Source organism: Ornithorhynchus anatinus, chromosome 3 (assembly GCF_004115215.2).
Source record: "Ornithorhynchus anatinus isolate Pmale09 chromosome 3, mOrnAna1.pri.v4, whole genome shotgun sequence".
NCBI classification, from domain to species: Eukaryota; Metazoa; Chordata; class Mammalia; order Monotremata; family Ornithorhynchidae; genus Ornithorhynchus; species Ornithorhynchus anatinus.
In genome coordinates this window covers 100672365-100682995 of record NC_041730.1, presented here as the reverse complement: position 1 = coordinate 100682995, position 10631 = coordinate 100672365, and the positions used below count along the sequence as shown (strand labels likewise).

The following is a 10631-nucleotide window of genomic DNA, read 5'->3' as shown; positions in this document are numbered from 1 at the left end:
AAAAATAGAATTACAATGGAAAACACAACAGCAATAAATTACCAAATCAACAATCCAATTTAGCATAAATCAAATTCCTAAACATAGCTCCTGGAGGGATGATTCTTCACACTCCCTGGGTTCTAGGCACAATCTGTGTTTACAAACTGCTGCAGCCTACCCCTTTCCCCTGCCTCCAGTCCCAGCATTTGATCAAACTTGAAAGCTCCTGCTGGGCCTTGGGGATTCTGCTCCTATTTGATCTAGGGGGAAGTTGAAAATCTGATCTATCACTGGGGTTGCAGGGACTTTGGAAATCCAGTTCTTGAATGAGCTGAGACCTACTCAGTGAGGCAAGGGTAGGACACAAGACAGTTTCTACCATGAAAATAGGTGGTTATTTTGGCCAGAAGGCCAACTTACAGATTTTTGAGGAAGGCAGAGTACCATAACCAATTAATCAATTCCTATTTACTGGTGAAAGAGTGCGCAAGGGTGGTTTAAACCAAAAGGTGAGGTGGTGTCTACTCCCACTGACTCCTACCTGTCTGTGAACAAGCCACAGATATACCCAGTAACTTTCACAGAGTGCATTCTTTGGCATTGCAGTATGCTGGTAGGGTCTACCTCCATTCTGTAAAAGGCTTGGAGTCAAGTAGGAGCCGCTCTTGTGGGTTTTGGATAAAATGACCATATTTGGCTGGAAGACTGGATTGAATAATTTGGCCTACCTAAGGGTAGCATTTTGCCTACTAGCTCTAAATACTCTAACACTGCTGTAATACTTCTCCAGGACCACTGAACTTCTCCCTTTCACACAAACCACATTCCCAAACCCAGCCATGCTCATAATATAAACTGCCTGTCTACTACACCATTCTCTGGATTAAAACACTCTCCCATTTTTTCAATATGTTCTGAGCGATCTTAGCTCTCCCCCTTTAAAGTCAGGGCATCAGCCAAGTTGCAGGCATGTTCCACCAAAATTTTCATCTGAACCAAAAAATAGATATTGTTTTCATCAACTTATATTTTTATGCATTCTGTATTTCTCTATTTCATTAAGCAGCTCAACCCTATAGAAAGTATATTGAGAGTAAGTTGCATCTTTCAAGCAGCTGAAGTGGATTCAAAATACTTATGGGAATATTGCTGCTGCTGTTTTTCTTGACAGTTCATTGAGATTCTCACTCGAAGGTGAGAAAAACAATTTATCAAACCTGGTCATGAGGCAGCCCTTAGGAATAGCTATTAAAGCATTGAACCCCAAAGCAACCTGCTATTACTTGACCCCAAATGTTGACATTTCCTTGGTTGCCATGTACATAAACACATGCCCAGCTACCCTTCAGGGTGCAAAGATAATGCTACCATTGATGAGATTCTATCAGTGTGTGTGGGTATTGCTCATTAAGATTGATTCATGCACATCATTCCCTTCTGCACTAGATGAATGTAAAAAAAAATCCTACATAAAGACTGAGCATCACAGAAGCTCCAGGAAAGTTCTGAGAAGTCCTGGACTATACACTAAAAATTGTACCAGGAGGATAATTTTTGACTGGGTTTTCAGACTCATAGAAGCTCTTAGACCAGGCAGGGGAAACAAATTTGGAGCACAAAAATATCAAATGATAGGAAAATGCTTAGCTCATATAGGTACTCTGTAAACTTAAGCTCACTGTGGACTTCAATCAGCTTCCACACATTTTCTAAAACTTACATGACTGTAAAGAGGTTTTCCATTAACATTTATATCATTGTATTGAATTATATCACCCTTCATTATGTGCATATATTTAAATTATATATTTTAAATTCTTTATATTAATGTCTGTCTCCTCATCTAGATTGCAACTTTGCTGTGGGCAGGGAGCACAATTGTTCTATTGCACTCTCCAAGGGCTTGGTACAATGCACTGCACATAGTAAGCATTCAATGAATATCACTGATTGAGTAAAACTTAGTCTCTTCTACAAAGGGAATATTGTTAGAGCTCAAAAAAAAATTATTTTGAAGCTTTTAGTTTTTTTCTAAGATTAAAGCAAAAAACACCTCAATTTCCAGACCTCCTCAAGGTTTCTGCTGAGCACATCAAAAGGTGCTATTGCCTCAGCAGCTGTTCCCAAGATATTAACTTTTTTTCGCCTAAAAATAGCTATCTGCTTAAGCATGAGGAAATGAAGCAGACTGTTGGAGAAGATATGTTCCATTATCCATTTCATCAGTTTTGTGGGATAAAACTAAGCTTTGCCTAGCAGTACAAAATAATCACTCCGCTCATTAGAAAATGGGTAATGGAATTGTTCATGGGTAATAGAAAAATCAATTGTATTATCAGCTGGATTAATGTTAGAACTATAAGCAGGCTCTCAGATAGAGGATAAGCCTCTTTTCTGAATCACTAGGGCTTCAGGTCAAATCTGTTATTGAGCTAAATAGAATTAGACTGATATAAAGTGTGTCTTGGAGTTGTTAGCTGGTTGTGAAGTTGTTGACTATGGTGAAAAATAACAGCCATACAGGACGCCCAAAGTGAAATTCCTATTTTAAGGGACAGGGTTCTTCATTCTGGAATGGAAGTGTCAATAAATGATGGCTTTGTTCATATTCTTTTATTCTAGATGTCATTTGGAGATTATATTTTAAAATTTGTATTCAACTGAAGATAAGTAAAGCCAAGTAGCCCATACCTTTGGTGGAATTATCTTTTTGGCTTAAAGCAAAATACTGAAAGATTGTACATTCCTCTGAAAGAGATGCCTGGAAATTCAATACAACCAAAATTAGTCTCCTATTGCAAACTAATAAAACTTGATTAATTTGCTTAAAAAGGATAAATATTAATAGTCTTTCATACTTTACTACTAAATCAAAATATGTCATCAGGCACTTTAAAATGACCCTGGATAAAATGGCAATGATGTAAATCCATAACTCCTGAATCCCTTCACAGTCTGCCTCTCACCTTTGGTTCAAGTTAGGGCTCTGATCCTGAGCATAAACATTTACGAGCTTGAGAAAACTTCATTGTTGAAAGTGAAATTATAAAGATTCAAGCAGCAATTTCAGAACATGAAAGCCACAAGGAAATACTTGAAATCCTGAAGGTCAAAATATTTGAGGGAGGAAAGAAGAGGGAACAAAATGAGTGGAAAGGGAAAAGGAGAATCAGAGAGATTGGGAGAGTAAAGCAATTTCTGCTGAATGAGGAAATGAGAAAGCAAAAGAAAATGGAGATATGTTGGGAATGAGATCTCAGAAGAGCACACATTTCAAAGAGATAAGCAAAAAATGAATAAACATTAAAGGATTCTTGATTTTGATCCTAAATAAGAAAGTGCTTGCTGATATAAGAATCAGAGAATGATGCTGTCACTATCCTTCCAAAGCTACTTGGCAGAATAGGAAAGGAGAAATGGGTAGGAGTAGGAAATTAATATGGCATAGGAATATTAGGATAAGGAATAAGAACACTTGAAAAGATAGAACTCACTTTCATCCTCTAGACTGTACACTCACTGTGGGTGGGGAATGTGTCTGTTATATTGTTGTTTGTACTCTCCCAAGTATTTAGTACAGTGCCCTGCACACAGTAAGCACTCAACAAATACCATTAACTGATACTTCCACTGGCTGGTAAAATTAATTCATTTAACCCTGTCATAGCTAAGGTTTACACTATTAAGGTTTACCCTATCAGGTGACTACATTTCAGAAACATATTTTGAATATGATTCCAATTAACATTTTCATGGTCTAGTGTTCCCAGATAAAGTCAGATTTCACAAAAGATATTTCTCACTTCCTCCTCATGCCATTCTATCACAACTTTAGCACTTATGTATCTGTTTATTCATTATGAATTCATTTATTTCATGGTCTAATTTGTCTTGATGTCAGTATCCGTCCATGCTCTCACTTTTAACCTGTAGTATATCTGGCAATATATGTTCACGTCTGTGCCCCCACAAGCTAGGTACAGTGTCCAGTACCCAGTAAGTGCCAAATAATAACATTCAATTACATTTTCAATTCATCTTTCCTGAATGTATAAAGTCAAATGAGTGGAACAGCCTGAAAATGTATCCTAAGAAATGGCACAGTAAAATTTCCTAAAGAACAAAAACTTATCCAATAAAAAGATAAATTTTTGTGAAGTGAAGCAATTCATTTATATTCACAATATCTTAGGGGTTTTCCAAATGCATCTTATGCCATCACACACAAATGTATTTCTGCAACATTTTTAAATTCCAAATGTTTGTTTAAGATGTTAATGAAGCTTCCTGAATCATTTCTTAACCCCTAGTAAAGTATTGTTAACAATATTGTCCTAATTATGTAGCACACGTACACAGCTTTAAGAGATGGTCATATTTTTATTTGAGGTTGATTTTATTTACAAATACAGTAAGTTCTGCCATAGCACTACCTCAATAAGATAAACCTGTGTTTCATTATTCACACAGTGTCAGATGCCCCATGCATGCAGGTGGTTGAACATAATTTTCCAGTCTTAAGCATTGCCCCCTGAACAATGTTCATCCTTAATGGCAGGAGCCAAAAGATGTTCAGTACTGCTTTTTGATGGAAAGTGTATAAATACATAAGAGGTCTCTCTCTCTCTCTCTCTTTCAGTGGCACTCAAAGTCATGGAAATAATCTCACCATCATCAGTGTTGTGACCACACTTCTCAATCATTCAATTAAGTGCCTATTGAGTGCTAAGCACTGTAGGAGCAGTAATAATTAGTACTATGATATTCATTTAAGGATAAAATATTATTCTCAATATGATTATAATACCATTTGTTGAGCACTTACTAAGTGCCAAATACTGTAATAAGGACTAGGGTAGATACAAGATACCCAAGATGGATAAAGTGTCTGTCCCATATAGGGCTCCCTGTCCAAGTGAGAGGGAGAACAGTTATCTCCATTTTTCTTCTTCTTCAAATGTCATCTAGTCATTTCCAACCCATAATGACTCCATGAATACACCCTCCTTAGAATGTCCCATCTTCTGTCAAGGTCACTGTGGTATGTGTATCCACAGAGTTTTCTTGGTAAAGATACAGAAGTGGTTTACCATTGTCTTCTTCCACACATCAAATACTTGAATCTCTGCCGCTGACGTTGATCAATGTTTTGATTACTTAATCATCTTCCTTTGACTCTTTCCCATGCCACTACTGCTCATCATGAGTGAATCACTTCTGCTTAGAACTTTCCATTATGGGTAACCCTATGTGGCATAACTCTAACCTTTATCAGGAAAACCAAACTCATCAGTTCATAGGAGAGTATCTTCATTTTACAGGTTAAGTACCTGAGGCTCTGTGACTTGCCCAAAGTCACACAGAAGGCTAGTAATAGAGTTAGGATTAGAACTCAAGTCCTCCAACTCCCAGGCCCATGCCCTTTCCATTAGACCATACTTCTTAAAAGATCTAAAGTACTGAATTACTTCTTGTATTAAATATTCTTTCCATTTACTCTTACCCAGCACCACTCATAAAATTAAGTTTTCTACCAAAGGCATCAAAATTGAGATATGCACTCATAATCTGGTTTATACCAGAGTTAGAAAATTACTTTATTCACTTTATTCCCCACATAAGTATCATTTTTGATGCTATTTTTTATGTTTTTGGTTTTTTGCTCCCTTGCACAATGCATATTGATAAAGGAAGGATAGATAATATTAACCTCTTGGTATGAGCTGCCCTCTTTTTCTTCCAAGTATAGTTATCTTTTTTGCATTCTGTGAAATCAATAGAGGTCTAAATAGATTAAAATTCATTACTCCTTCCCAAATGACAAACCACTCAGTAGTCTATATATCCAGTGATCTGTCCAATTTTAGTCACAGCACAGAACCTTTGACCTAGCAGTATATTTCAACAAAACAAGCTTTAGGAATATTTGAGTCCTTTCTCAGCACTTAAGTATAGCAATCTGTCAAGCAATCAATGCTATTTATTTAGCACTTACTATCTGTAGAGCACTTTACTAAGCACTTGGGAAAATATAGTAGCATTGATAGACACATATCCTTCCTAAAAGGAGCATATCATACAGATTTTATCTTTCTATGACTCTTTTCCCCATTGAGTGAAAACTCCATGTGGCCAGAAAATGCATCTTGCTATTTATTATAATTTCTAAGTATTGGTACAGTATTATTACTACTATTCCTATTCAATCAGTCTGTGGTATTCAGTGAACAGTTACTGTGTACAGAACATTGTACCTAGCAATTGGGATAATGCAAAAAAGTGGATATATGTGATTTTTATAATGGTAGTAAGCAGTATTTAATGTTATTAAGTGCTTACTGTGTATCAAATGCTGTACTAAGAGCTAGGGTAAACACAAGCTAACGAAGTTGGAAAAATCCATGGCCTACATGGGGCTCATAATCTTAATCGATTAGACTGTAAGCCCGTCGATTAGACTGTAAGCCCGTCAAACGGCAGGGACTGTCTCTATCTGTTTCCGACTTGTTCATTCCAAGCGCTTAGTACAGTGCTCTGCACATAGTAAGCGCTCAATAAATACTATTGAATGAATGAATGAATGAATAATCCCCATTTTATAAATGAGGTAGCTCAGGCACAAAGAAGTGAAATGACTTGCCCAAGATATCACAGTAGACAAATGGCAGAGCCAAGATTAGAATCCAGGTAAGTCAGTCAATCATATTTTTAAGCACTTATTCATTCATTCATTCATTCAATAGTATTTATTGAGCTCTTACTATGTGCAGAGCACTGTACTAAGTGCTTGGAGTGTACAAATCGGCAACAGATAGAGACAGTCCCTGCCCTTTGAAGGGCTTACAGTCTAATCGGGGGAGACAGACAAGAACAATGGCAATAAATAGAATCAAGGGGAAGAACATCTCATTAAAACAATAGCAGATAAATAGAAACAGGGTGATGTACATCTCATTAACAAAATAAATAGGGTAATGAAGATATATACAGTTGAGCGGACAAGTACAGTGCTGAGGGGATGGGATGGGAGAGGGGGAGGAGGAGAGGGAAAGGGGGGAGAAGAGGGTTTAGCTGTGGAGAGGTGAAGGGGGGGTAGAGGGAGCAGAGGGAAAAGGGGAGCTCAGTGTGGGAAGGCCTCTTGGAGGAGGTGAGCTTTAACTAGGGTTTTGAAGAGGAGAAGAGAATTAGTTTGGCGGAGGTGAGGAGGGAGGACATTCCAGGACCGCGGGAGGATGTGGCCCAGGGGTCGTCGGTGGGATAGGCGAGAACGGGGGATGGTGAGGAGGGGGCGGCAGAGGAGCAGAGGGTGCAGGGTAGGCAGTAGAAAGAGAGAAGGGAGGAGAGGTAGGAAGGGGCAAGGAGATGGAGAGCCTTGAAGCCTAGAGTGAGAAGTTTTTGTTTTGTGTGGAGGTTGATAGGCAACCACTGGAGGTTTTTAAGAAGGGGAGTGACATGCCCAGAGCGTTTCTGCAGGAAGATGAGCCAGGCAGCGGAGTTGAGAATAGACTGGAGTGGGGAGGGAGAGGAGGAAGGGAGCTCAGAGAGAAGGCTGACACAGTAGTCTAGTCGAGATATTACGAGAGCCTGTAGCAGTAAGGTAGCCGTTTGGGTGGAGAGGAAAGGGCGTATCTTGGCGATATTATAAAGGTTAGACCTGCAGGTTTTGATAACGGATTGGATGTGTGGGGTGAACGAGAGAGCCGAGTCAAAGATGACACCGAGGTGGCGGGCCTGAGAGACAGGAAGGATGGTCGTACCATCCACGGTGATAAGGAAGTCAAGGATAGGACCGAGTTTGGGAGGGAAGATGAGGAGCTCAGTTTTGGTCATGCACACTTACTGTGTGCAGAGCACTGTACTAAGCACTGGGGAGAGTACAGTATGAAAGTAAACAGTCACAGTTCCTGCCCATAAAGAGTTTACAATACAGAGGGAGAGACAGACATTGATATAAATGAATAACATATATATATATATATATAATGTACATAAGTGCTCTGGAGCTGGGAAGGGGAATGAATAAAGGGAGCAAGTCAGGGTGATGCAGAAAGGAGTGGGAGAAGAGGAAAGGAGGGCTTACTCAGGGAAGGTCTCTTGGAGGAGATGTGCCTTCAATAAGATTTTGAAGCATGGGAGAGTAATGGTCTGTTGGATTTGAGGAGGGAGGGCATTACAGGCCAGAGGCTGGATGTGGGCAAGAGGTCGGTGGTGAGATAGATGAGATGGAGGTACAGTGAGGTTAGCATTAGAGGAGTGAAGTATGCAGGGTAGGTTGTAGTAGAAGAGAAGCAAGGTGTGGTAAGAGAGACTAAGGTGACTGAGTGCTGTAGAACCAGTGATAAGGAGTTTCTGTTTTATGGGGAGGGTGACCACTGAAGCTTCTTGAGGAGAGGGGAAACACAGACTGAATGTTTTTATAGAAAAATGATTTGGGCAACAGAGTGAAGTAGGGACTGGAGTGGGGAAAGACAGGAGGCAGGGAGGTCAGCAAGAAGGCTGATACAATAATCAATATGAGATAGCATAATTTACTGGATTACCATGGGAGCATTTTCAATGGAGAAGAAAGGATGGATTTTAGCAATGTTGTGAAGGTTGAACTGACAGAATTTAGCATTAGATTGAATATGTGGGTTGGACGAGAGAGATGAATCAAGGATAATGTCGTGTTTACGGGCTTCTGATACCGGAAGGATGGTGGTGCTGTCCACAGTGATAGGAACATCTGTGGGAGGAAAGAGTGGGTGGGAAGATAAGGAGATCTGTTTTGGACACGTTAAATTTGAGGCGATGGCAGGACATCAAAATAAAGATGTCTTGACCCGTCCAAGCACTCTCTTAGAAACAAATGAATCAGATCAGAACAACTGTCTCTCCCACATGGTATTCACCAGTATATGATAATTGAGATTTTAAATTCCCCATTTCAGCTTATATAACCGAGGCAGAAAGGGATCAAAATCTTAGTCTCCTAATTCCTAGCTCCATTTTTTTGCAGTAGGCCACTGTGTAGTCAACTAGGTAAATGATCAATAAACAATATTGAATGAATCAAACTTTGCTATAACTCTGCCCTTTCTTCCACTCAACAATGTGAATTCTTCTCCCTCATAGTCTTCCATGGCTCTTCCTTCCCACCAATTATTCCAAGCCTTTAACTGCTTCCTGAAACCTCCAGGATCCCCCAACATTTCTCTCTTGCCTAGACAAGCTTAAAAATTATTTTGTTGACAGTCTGAGGACTTGACTTCCAACCCAGCTCTGCCATTTGCCTGCTGTGTGACCATAGGTAAGTCATTTAATTAAGCTGTGCTTCAGTTTCCTCTTCTGTGAAATTGGGATTCAGTAGCTGTTCTCCCTCCTATTTAGACTGTGAGCCACATGTGGGACAGGGACTATATCTGATCTGATTAATCTGTGTCTACCTCAGCATTTAGAGCAGTGTTTGACAAATAGTAAGGGCCTAAATAATAATAATAATAGTAACAACAATTCAGGCTCCCCAAAATAAGCCCCACACCTCCTGAAATCTCTACTACCTCTTTCAATCCATTCTCTCACCTTTCCCACCATCTCTCAAGAATCGAAACAACAAATGTTTCTCAGAATTAGTCAGTAATCAATTCATGGTACTTACTGAGCACTTACTGTGTGCAATATACTGTTATTAAGCTCTTGGCATAATAGCCTAACATTGTTGTAAAAGTCATAAATCATCACACTGCTATCCTGTCATATATTCTTTCTAACATACTCATGTCACCTCCACACTAAACAAACTTTCTTTCTATTCCACTGCATTCTTCAGTAATTGTCTAATTTCCCTGATCCCAATCCAGTCCAAACTCCTAAAACAAGCTGACTACATTTGTTGCTTTTATTTCTTCTATCCAAATTCCTGCTTGACCCATTACAGTCTGATTGTCATCCCTTCCAGACCATGCATTCCAGAGTTACCAATAACATCCTCCCAGTAAAACCTCTTAATATGTCAGCAATCTTTGACATGGTGGTTCATTTTCTCCTCACAGTCTTGTCTTATGCTGTTGAGTCGTCTTTGACCCATAGAGACGTCATGAACACATCTCTCCTAGAACACCCCACCTCCATCTGTAATAGTTCTGGTAATGTATCCATAAAGTTTCCTTGGTAAAATTATGGAAGTGGTTTACCATTGTTTACTTTCATGCAGTAAACTTGAACCTAAGCCCTTGATTCTCTCCCATGATTCTGCTGCCCAGCACAGGTGAGTTTTGACTTGTAGCAGATTGCCTTCCACTTGCTAGTCCCTGGCCAAGCTAGAAATGGAATGGATATGCCTCTGCCTGATTCTCCCTGTTGTAGTCAAGACTGGTAGAGTACTGGGAATTCTCCAGGTGTGACCCTGAGAGGGGCCCTCCTTATGGTAGTGCTCTCTAATCTTGGTTTCACTGACATAGTTTTCTTCTGATTTTCCTTCTAGCTTTCTGTCTGGGCTTTCTTTGTTTCTTTTACTGGCTTTTTATTATGGATCTCTTACTCTTCTCATCCCCACTCAGGATCGCACCTGGAGATTTTCCAGTACCCTACTAGTCTTAGCTATAGGAGGGAGACTCAAGAAGACACATACCCATTCAATTACTAGCTTGGAGTAGCTAGCAAGTGGAAGG

General features: G+C 39.5%; 1 non-coding gene across 1 annotated transcript; it reads right to left on the bottom strand.

Annotated features, from left to right (window-relative positions):
* Positions 1-10238: 10238 nt before the first annotated feature.
* LOC114810894 lies at positions 10239-10376 on the bottom strand. The gene has a single exon (XR_003758584.1). It is a non-coding gene; the product is annotated as a small nucleolar RNA SNORA7 (small nucleolar RNA).
* Between the last annotated feature and the right edge of the window lie 255 nt (positions 10377-10631).